The sequence below is a fragment of the Bombina bombina genome, chromosome 3, assembly GCF_027579735.1.
Source record: "Bombina bombina isolate aBomBom1 chromosome 3, aBomBom1.pri, whole genome shotgun sequence".
NCBI lineage: Eukaryota > Metazoa > Chordata > Amphibia > Anura > Bombinatoridae > Bombina > Bombina bombina.
In genome coordinates, this window is record NC_069501.1 from 78,770,369 (window position 1) to 78,779,520 (window position 9,152).

Consider the following 9,152-nt stretch of genomic DNA (forward strand, 5'->3'; position numbering starts at 1 on the left):
CATATGTTATCCAACTATAGAATAGCTTATAATAGTGTTACTAAATAATCACTGCTATTCCCTTTTTTCTTTTTCTTCTACTCATCCACAGTTTTTTTTTTAATTTGGAGACTAAGACACATATATTAACCGGTTGTTTTATTTCAGCAAACTGGGTTTTTTAAAGTTACTTGTAATTAGACACCCACATTTAAGATCTAATTTTTTGAGTGTTGCGCCAATTTGAATATTCCCTATTCCCCTTTTCCCTATTCATTAAACAATATATATATATATATATATATATATATATATATATATATATTTATATTTATATATATATATAGAGAGAGAATAACTCATTGTGTAAACCATTTACATATCTAGACAAGTCAGAAGACTTGCATTTACCCCAGAAACTCTCTGATTACATTGTTTACAATGCAGCAAAGGATTCTGGGTGAGATATGCAAATGATGTTCACAATGACTCACTTTTTTACTTCTAGCCTGCTTTTAAAGGCAGACTTCCCTTTACGGCATAGCATCGCTGCATTACACCGCTTCTAAGCTTAGCTAGGGATAGTACAGTGATTCAGACCAATCCCAGGACAGCTGTTTCGTGGTTATTGCCACTCATCAGCTGGGAGTAGGTTGAATCACTGCTTGATAGTTGATAGTTGTTTTTTGGGGGGAAATACAACAGCAATTTAAAATATGGGGAGGCGAAAAGTGAGTTTAAAATCCTCCACTAAATCCAAAATGTAGAGAAAATAACTCATTGTGTAAACCTTTTACAAATCTAGACAAATCAGAAGACTTGCTTTTACCCCAGAAACTCTCTGATTACACTGTTTCCAATGCAGCAAAGGATTCTGCGAGAGATATGCAAATGAGGTTCTCAATGACTCACTTTTTTACTTCTAGCCTGCTTTTTAAGGCAGACTTCCTTTTACGCCATAGCATCGCCGCATTACCATTTGTAAATGGTTTACACAAGTTATTTTCTCTACATTTTGGATTTAGTGGAGGATTTTAAACTCACTTTTCGCCTCCCCATATTTTAAATTGCTGTTTTATATATATATATATATATATATATATATATATATATATATATATATATATATATATATATATATATATATATATATATATATATACGCAGTATACTACCAAAATGCCATCGGATATATGTGGAAATATTTATTTATGAACAAATAGAACATATTGATATGTTATATTTTCAGGGGTGGACTGACAAGTCGGGCAAATCTGCCCTGGCCCGAGGGCCCGACTTCTTAAAGGGGCCCGCCCCATGCATCATAGAAGTAGTTTTTTTTTTCTATTAAAATAATTTAATGAATATTTTTTTTGGTATTTATTTCTTTATTTTTTTGCAAGGGGGGTGCAGCAATATTGTGACTTTTTTTTAAACTTAGCGCCGCGGTGATGTCTGATCATGAGAACGAAGTCCTGCATCCTGTGTGTCTCACTCTCTCTGGCTCTGCACTCCGCTCCGCTCTGTCTCCACTCCGTCAGTCAGTGTGATGAAAAAAGACTGGACTGGAGCAGTGGAGCCTCTGAGGCGAGCCAGCTTGTAAAAGCAATGCAGTGCAAATTAATATGTGGACCGGCCGGTGTGTAAATAAATCCGGAATCCGGTCCACATATTACACTCTGTCTCCCACTGTGACCTGCCCTGGCTCTGTCTGGCTGCTTAGCTCCGCCTCCACACGCCGTGCGCACACAATTTTAAGTGCGCATTAGAAGCTCAGGCGGCAGGAGCTGCAGCAGACCTTGTGTGGCCACGTGGTAGAGCCAAGGAGGACAGGAGTCTCTGAGTCAGGATGGCTGAGGCGGTGCCGGCGACAAGCAACGTGAACGTACAACGAGTTGAGCCAGGTAAGGTAAGTTTGAAGGTGAAGGAGCCGGTTGCTGCTGGAGGTGGGGGGGCCCGGGGGCTAAGTACGTGACGTGTAGCCTACTACACAATGGCAACCGCAGGACGGAGCAGCTCAGCCAGGAGTCGGACTCAGATAGATCAGAAGAGGTAGTTGCTCAGTCCAGCAGCAGGTGATACTTAGACATCCGGGTGACCGGGTCAGTGCTGCTGTGTCACGGATGGTCCACAGAGTCCGTGAGTGGTATAGTATAGACAGCCGTGTCAGCAGAGATAGTGATCAGATATTTATTTCACCACTGTGTCTGTGATATATAGGTAGTTACTCAGGCTCCCAGCAGCAGGTGATACTTAGACATCCGGGTGACCGGGTCAGTGCTACTGTGTGTGTCACGGATGGTCCACAAAGTCAGTGAGTGTTGTAATAGTATAGACAGCAGTCATGTAACTACAGGTCTGTTTAAACTTGACTAGTACCTTACAAATATTTAGCAGAATATTAGGATGCAAACCACCTATTATAATATACAATAGCAACCATTTCCACAGTTTGTAAAGGTTTATAGCACATTTAAATTATTAAGATGCATGATGTTTTCTTAATGATTCTTAGTGATTTGTCCCTTTCCTATGGAAACACACATTATTTGTCTGCAACAGTTCTTTATGTTATTACACATATGGTGCTCCTTTTTGAAAGTAAAACCTACATAATTAAACTCATACGTACCTAAAAAAAATAACAAAGAATCCTTTCATGCAATATATTGGATTTCCTATGTTATTATCACTGTAACCACTCAATTTTGTAAATTTTGTCAAATGTCTGTGTATAACAAAAATAAATGTCCCCTAGCTCACATCCTTAAAGTTTGCTGGAAAGTTACATTACTCTGGATGTTTTCCCATGCAGATAAGCATTTATCAGACTCATAAAAAAAAAAATCCTCCAGTATTTAGACAGTATTCCAATCCCTTCATTATGCTATTTAACAATCCCAGTAGAGTTCCTCTGGCATGTTAGCAAAATGTGTTTGAACATACAAATTTCCTACTTCTGATTTTGATTCTGAGAATCTGAAAAGACACTGATTCTCAGTGCTAAAAATAAAATATAAGTCCCAGCACAATTCTAAATTGCTAAAAGTCTTTAATTTACATGTTGTTGTTTTGCAGACACCAGGTTATTCATAGGGATGGGCGAATGTTTCGCAACATTCGAAAAACGGCACAAATTTTAACACATTCTTTCGTTCTAATCGAATGTAGAATGTTTACATAACATTCTAACATTCGATCTCGAATGTTCGGTCTCGAATTTTACGATTACATTCGAAAATATTCTTTTCGAAAAATTCGAATTTAGATTGTAATAGTATTTCTAATGCTTTTTCTTTAAATGCAATATTTGATTTAGAAAAATTCGAATTTAGATTGTAATAGTATTTCTAATGCTTTTTCTTTAAATGTAATATTCGAATTATGCAATACGTGTATCCGAATTTGAAAAATTTGAAATTAGATTGTAATAGTATTTCTAATGCTTTTTCTTTAAATGTAATATTAGAATTATGCAATATTCGAATTTGAAAAATTCGAATTTATATTCGAATTCGAAAAATTCAAATTTATATATTTGTAATAGTATTTCTAATGCTTTCTTTAAATGTAATATTCGAATTATGCAATATTCTATATGGAAACATTTGAAATTATATATTTTTATCTATTATGTATCAATTTACTACCACATGAACTATTGAACTTCTGAATAGTATTTGTTAAATAGAATGTTAAATTCGAAATTTTGAATGTGAACATTCGATATAATTATAAACATTCGAATTCGAAAGTGACATTCGAAAACTGTAAATAACATTCGATTTTCGAATTTTTAAGAATATTCGTTCTTATCGACATTCGGATTTAGAATTCGAATTTCGGTAATAACATTCGTTTTACATTCGAAATTCGAAAATTTACACATTCACCCATCCCTAGTTATTCAGCACTTAACTTTCCATTGTTTCTTGGTGTGGTCTTTTAAAGTTGCTCACTCACACTGTATGTGATTAATCAAGTTATCTGAGCTCTTATTTGGTTATCATTTCTGATGAGTCGTGTCAGCAGAGATAGTGATCAGATATTTATTTCACCACTGTCTCTGTGATATATAGGTAGTTACTCAGGCTCAGCCCAGCAGCAGGTGATACTTAGACATCCGGGTGACCAGGTCAGTGCTGCTGTGTCACGGATGGTCTACAGAGTCAGTGAGTGTTGTAATAGTATAGACAGCAGTGTCAGCAGAGATAGTGATCAGATATTTTCACTACTGTGTCACATTCTGTGATTTTATATATATATATATATATATATATATATATATATATATATATATATATATATATATAATTAATGGGCTACTAGCCTACTACTTACTACGGGCATTAAAACTAATTGGGGTAATGGCGGCCATATTATGTTATGTAAGGGTATGGGTAATCAAGGGTCAGACTCAGAGGACAATGGGATGGATGGATAATTAGTAGATATACAATACAACTTATGTTTGTATGGGCATTGGGCAATATAGAGGATGACAAAGGAAAAAAAGGGTTTTATAATAAAATTAGTGGTAATATAAGGGCAGAGGTTAAGGAGGAGTTTCTAGTTATAAAGATATATATATATATATATATATATATATATATATATATATATATATATATATGTAATATAAGGGCAGACTCAAAGCGTGAAGTGATAGAGGGATATTAGATTTTATTACAAGACCAGAGACTTCATATTTGCTTTACTTTCCTTTACTACTAGTGTGCAGCATTTTAAAGTACAATAAAACACATTACATAAATAAAGAGAAAAATGAACCAAGATAATTAGGCCAGGAAAAGGCTATTGTAGATAACAGTGTAATAATGGACCAATGAGCACCCCATCTTCCTCTTTCTTTTGCTGCTCATTCAAAAGATAAGTGTGCTATATTTTTGTCTCTACATAAATATATATTATTATTAATAAATGCATTGCTTTTATTTAAATATTGTATTTAAATAGTTATTTTATCTTTTTCTTGCTTATTTTATTGTATTATTAATTTTTCTTTTTCTTATCTTATTTTCGTTTTTGCCATAAAATATATTTTTTCCTCATTTATGCTCTAACTGCTGTTTTTCAAACTTTTTGTTCCGTTTTTCTGTTTCAAGTTTTATGTTGTTTATTTATCTCCCAGATTGATTTCTTTCGTTTTTTAGTTATATTAAATTTTTGTTACCTCGTCTTTATTTGATCCTTCTTGTGTCTCATCTCTAATAGCTCCGTTTTTCTCTGCTCGGCTCTCCGCCATGTTGTGGGCATTGCTATAGCGACGTATCCGCCGCCCATTTTCTCACTGCGTCATTAGCTTTCTTCATTGACGGACGCACCACCCGGCTTCTCCTTCAATGTAAAAGAAACTTCCTATTTGCAACATTGTTTCTGTTTCCATTTCTTCTCATAGTAAATGTTTGTTTTCTTCATTTTTAGGTGTATATTGCCCTCCGGTGGCCCCTTTGTTTATTGCTGGGAATAATAATATATTTATATTTTATTCAAATACTTCTATTGAATTTATTTCAATTGTTTTTCTGTCAGAAAAATTGATTGACATTTTGAGTTTTAATTTACTCTAATATTTTATTGATGGTTATTTAAGTATTGGCTATAATTATTATTATTTATTTTATTATTCACATATATAAAATAAAATGTTATTCATTATGTCTCAAGAGACATCATCATCTGTTATTTTAACTGAACAGTCAGTCCAAAAGATGATTGATAGTTCTTTAGGCAAACTTATGTCCCACATGACAAATTTGTTATCTCAATCTCCACAAAAGAAAGCCATCAAAAGGAAAGCTACTTCAGCTGCAATTAAAACTAGTAAGAAACTAGTTTCAAAATCAAAACAAACTTTGTCTGATTTTCCTATTCCTGGCGGCAAAGGAATCAAAACATCCGCAATGAGAACCCTAACTCCCAGGGGGAATAAAAAGGGAGCTGTCAAACAAATGACAAAATCTTTTGTTACAGAAATAGATTCAGATTATCCTACTTCAGAAAATTTTGATTCTTTTTATGATGTATCTGATAAGAATTCTTCAAATTATGAATCGGATTCTTCAGATTCAGAACCAAAAAAGAAAAAACTTAAGAAACATAACACAAAATTTTCAGAAGCTGAGAAAAATTTTAATGACCCCATGGGGAATCCGTGTTTCAACGCAGATACTTTACAGCATCCCCACTCCTCAGAATGGTTTCCATCATTAGGTATAGCTAAATTTGTGGATTTTCAATTAAAGAAAACGTTAAAAAAACCTGCAAGGAATAATATGAGGGCAGAATGCCCTAGACCACTTCTTCCACATAATAGCAATTTAACCCCAGATATCGATCGTAAAGTTATTAAGTTTATTGGATCGCCTGGCTATAAATTAAAAAAGGGCCTTGATAGATCTTGGAAAAATTGCCAGGACAGATTATTGGATACTATTGGCCCAATAACAAAATTGTTTGAGCTTTCTGAGGAGGCTGTTCGTAATGACAAATATGGACCCCCATACAGTTAGAGAGTGGGTTCAGAGAATATTATCTTTTGTTGGCAGTACTAACGCTAACATGATTATCGAAAGACGTAAGAATATATTACGTAGAATTGATCCAAAAATTTGCGATTTCGCAAATAATGAACTTCATTCAGATAAGGATGGTTTTCTTTTCGGAGACGTTTTCTTGAAAGATCTTAATCAGTATGCCAATACTTTTACGACTCTTAATAAAGTTAAAAATAACATGAGAAAAATATTGCAGTCTCAGAATTTCTCTGACAGGGCCGGTAAAGGAAGAGGTCGCTTTCCCGGCCGTGCCTCTTTTATTTCCAGACCTCATTACCAACAGCCAAATTACAATTTCAACAGAACCTTCCAAGAACAAGGTTACCCCTCAAATTTTTTCCCATCACACGCCAGACCTTGGCAGCAAAGAGGATCCCGCTTCAGAGCAAGATCACGCTCATCTGCAGGTAAATTCAATATCTCCTCTTCCTCTACCTTTTTTCCCATCAAAAGTTGGAGGAAGACTAATTCTATTTTCTCAAAATTGGATTCATATTACTTCAGACCCTTGGATTCTTCAAACAGTTCAAGGAGTCCTAATAGAGTTCGTCTCTCCTCCAATTCAAAAAGTTTTCCCTTTTCCTATTCATTTTTCTTTAAAAGACAGGGCTCAGATTAAAAAAAAAATAAAAAACCTTCATTTAAAAGATGCAATATCTCCAAGTTTAAATCCTCATCTAGCTTTTTTCAGCAATATCTTTCTTGTAAAAAAGAAAAACGGTCAATTCAGACCAGTAATAAATCTCAGATCTTTAAACGCTTTCGTTTCCTACAACCACTTCAAATTAGAAGGTATTCATCTCTTAAGAGACTGCCTTTTAGACAACGATTGGTTAGTCAGATTAGATCTATCCGATGCTTATCTGACTGTTCCCATTTCCCCAGAACATTGGAAATATCTAACCTTTTCATGGGACAACCAAAATTGGAATTTCACTTGTCTTCCTTTTGGCCTTTCATCCGCTCCTTGGATTTTCACAAAACTTCTCAAACCTGTAGTATCCTGGTTGAGACAGAGGGGTGTTCGTCTAATTATTTATCTAGACGATATATTAATAATGAATAAAAATTTCTCTTCCCTCCAATCTCAATTATCTACAACTATCAATCTCTTGGAGAACTTGGGTTTCCTGGTGAACAAAGAAAAATCAGTCTTATCTCCTACCAAGAATCTGATTTTCTTAGGTTTTCTTATAGATACTTCCAAATCCATGTTGAGCCTTCCTCAAGAGAAGATAAAGAATATAAAGAAGGAAATTTCAAGGACTCTTTCCAAACAGTTAGTTTCTGTCAGACAAATAGCCAGAATTGCTGGGTTACTTTCATCCTCCATTCAGGCTATTTTTCCTGCCCTCCTACATTATCGCGAACTTCAGCGTTTGAAAATTTCTTATCTTCAAAAAGGTTTCTCTTATTCTCATCTCATTCCTTTATCTTCGGATTCCAAAGAGGAGCTTTCATGGTGGCTTGCTCATATGGAAGCTTGGAACGGGAGAGCAATTTTTGGAAAATCTCCGGATATCATTATAGAATCAGACGCTAGTCTCTCAGGATGGGGAGCTCTTTGTGGTCCATCTATAACAGGAGGCAAATGGTCCTTAGAGGAGAAGAATCTTCATATAAATTGTTTGGAACTTTTGGCCGGATCTTTTCCTGTAAAATGTTTTGTAAAATCTTTTGCCCCAGCTTCTATTCTTCTTCGTATGGACAATATTTCTGCAGTCAGATACCTCAATCGCTTAGGCGGTACCAAATCAAGAAACCTATCCAACATTACCAAAGACTTTATTCATGTGTGTATGGACAGGAATATTTCCATCAAAGCAGAATATATTCCCGGTCTATCCAATTCAGCTACAGACTGGGGTTCCCGGTTCTTGAAAGATTCCAGCGATTGGATGTTAAACAGGGACATTTTTCTTTCAATTTAATCCCTTTGCGGTCCCTTTTCTCTACATATTTTTGCATCTCGACTCAATCATCAACTTCCTCAATATTTCAGTTGGCGTCCGGATCCGATAGATGCTTTTCTTCAACCGTGGCCTCTCCACAGAGTTTACGCGTTTCCCCCCTTTTCATTGATTGCTCGGACGATTTCAATAGTTCGCAGGAATCTTTTATTCCTTCTTCTGATAACTCCACTTTGGCCAACCCAGGCTTGGTTTCCTTCCCTTCTGGAGATGTCGTTCAAATTTCCAATGCTTCTCCCTCTGTTCCCAGAACTTCTACTAGATCCTGTAGGAAATCCTCACAATCTCATTCTAAATCAATCTCTCAAACTGATAGCTTGGTCAATTACGGGGAAATCAGAGATCTCCACGAACTTTCGGAATCAGCTAAATCTCTCATGCGGGAATCATGGGCTCCGGGAACCCATAAATCCTATTTTTCCGCATGGTCCAGCTGGTCTAGCTGGTGCTTGTCTAGGAACTTGGATCCCTTTTCAGCTCCTTTGACTCAAGTTTTAAATTCTCTTTCTCATCTTTTTGATAATGGTCTTGCTTATAGAACTATTAATCTTTCTCGATCTGCTATTTCTGCTAGACATGATTTTATCAATAATTTCCCCATTGGTAAACATCCGTTAGTTTGTCG

At 35.4% G+C, this 9,152-nt stretch overlaps 1 protein-coding gene across 1 annotated transcript in view; it reads left to right on the forward strand.

Moving 5' to 3' along the window:
• The window catches only part of PDZK1 (PDZ domain containing 1), a 102,452-nt gene that overhangs the window by 92,130 nt on the left and 1,170 nt on the right, over positions 1–9,152 (forward strand). The gene's annotated exons all lie outside the window — the stretch shown is intronic.